At 33.1% G+C, this 2103-nt stretch overlaps 1 protein-coding gene across 1 annotated transcript in view; it reads right to left on the reverse strand.

The window, feature by feature from the left end:
- Positions 1–2103, reverse strand: part of sik2a (salt-inducible kinase 2a) — a 75367-nt gene that overhangs the window by 67730 nt on the left and 5534 nt on the right.

Raw genomic sequence — 2103 nt, forward strand, 5'->3', positions numbered from 1 at the left:
ACAGTATCTATCTACAGTATCATCTATCTATCTATCTATCTATCTATCTATCTATCTATCTATCTATCTATCTATCTATCTATCTATCTATCTATCTATCTATCTATCTATCTATCTATCTATCTATCTATCTACAGTATCTATCTATCTATCTATCTATCTATCTATCTATCTATCTATCTATCTATCTATCTATCTATCTATCTATCTATCTATCTATCTATCTATCTATCTATCTATCTATCTATCTATCTAAAACAACATTAATTAGGACGAACAAAAACCAGAAACTTTCTAACTAATGCTGTGATGACTTTATATTTGCCCAATAATTCCAAAATGAATGTCTAATAATTATAAAAAATTAATGATGACAAAGATGACAATAATACTAACAATGAATAACATTTCTCATTATCATTCTGTCTTGAAATCTGCTATAAAAAGTCCTACTGTTACTTTATGAAAAATAAATATATGGTTTGCATAAAAAAAATAAGCATTGAAGTAAGAAATGTTTATTTTGCACTACTGTTTTTATTTGTATGTCAATTTAATAAACAGAAAGAATGGACAAAAGAAAGGAGGAAAAGTCTTACTTTTGCACCTCTTTAAAAGTTTTGGTTTGGGTTTGTGTCATTTTAAATGCTCAGTCTCGTTATGCTCTCTGTGTTTGTAAAAAAAAGCCGGCGAGTCAGTCAGCCCATAAAAGCGGGGCAGAGCAGGATTCTCGCGATGACCACCAGCATAGTACTGTTGTCATTAGCCGCAGATTCAGTTTAAACTTAGTAAAGGCGAGCTTCTTTAGCGATGATGTGCACAGGGTTAGCAGGGTCAGCGCGTCCATAAAGGCGACCTAGGAATTAAAGTGTGGTTAATAGTGAAACCGGCAAATCGTTGCATCCCTATGTTTGTGTTAAGCTAACTGGACAAACTGGTATCAGTGAGAAAGCAGTTCACATGCAGGTAAGCAGTCAGCTGGTAAGTGCGAAAAGGAACGACGTCATACCGCCCAGTAGTCTTCGTTTTAATGACGAAATGCAGCCATAGGTAGCTCTAGCTACATAATTTGTGATCTCCAGAAACTTATTTAGGGCTACGTTTTTAGAATGAGCATATGTTGATATTTACAAGAGAGTCCCTCTTTCACTGCTATGTAGAAAATCAAAGCTGTCAACTCTGTCTCTCTCTTTGTGTGGACCTTTGAGCTGCTTCTATGAGGTAATGTTTCCTCTCCTCTATCAGTTGTTACAGTGATACTTGTGGATCCAGACGGATCCAGACTGTAAATGTGGCCGTTTATCTGTATCCACATCACTCATCAGTGAACACCGCCAGAGCCAATGTAACAATCTAAATGTAAAGGTTTTTAAATATCTCTTTATAAGATATAATATAGAATTCATTCAACTGTAATTACAATACTGTAGTTATTTTTTTATTTGTCATGACAACTGACAACTTTGTTGGAAAAAACTTGTTTTAAATAAAAAGTAACATAATGTAACATACTTTGTGATTATGCTTGGTGGTGGATTGTTTTGGTGCTTTTAAAACTCCCACATCAAACCCTCTACTCTTTTATGAAAATATAATAAATCACATTTTAAATCGCAAATAGCAAATCAATTTTGATCAGATAAATCGCAATTAGATTTTTTCTCTAAATCGTGCAGCACTTATATATATATATATATATATATATATATATATATATATATATATATATATATATATATATATATATATATATATATATATATATACAGTATATAATGAAGTGTGTCCAACATGCTGACTGGTAATGTACATCTGCATTGTACTGTATTTCTATGTGCCATCATCCTTGGATCACGGTATCACCGCTGCACGTTTTAAGAGCACATTTCTTTGTTCTGTTGCTCTGTTTTTGTCTGTTGGGACTAATATTGGACAAATTTGTACATTTGGTAGATTTCTAAAGGTCTATTGCCCGGTGATTCTGCAAAATGAACAATGAGCTTTTTTTTTTTTTTAGAAAGCTCTGTTATATTACCCAACAGACAAATCACAACATGACCTCTGGCCCTCGCTAAAAGTCATGATTGGACTGCTGCTGATGCT

Source organism: Danio rerio, chromosome 5 (assembly GCF_052040795.2).
Source record: "Danio rerio strain M-AB ecotype USA chromosome 5, GRCz13ab, whole genome shotgun sequence".
NCBI lineage: Eukaryota > Metazoa > Chordata > Actinopteri > Cypriniformes > Danionidae > Danio > Danio rerio.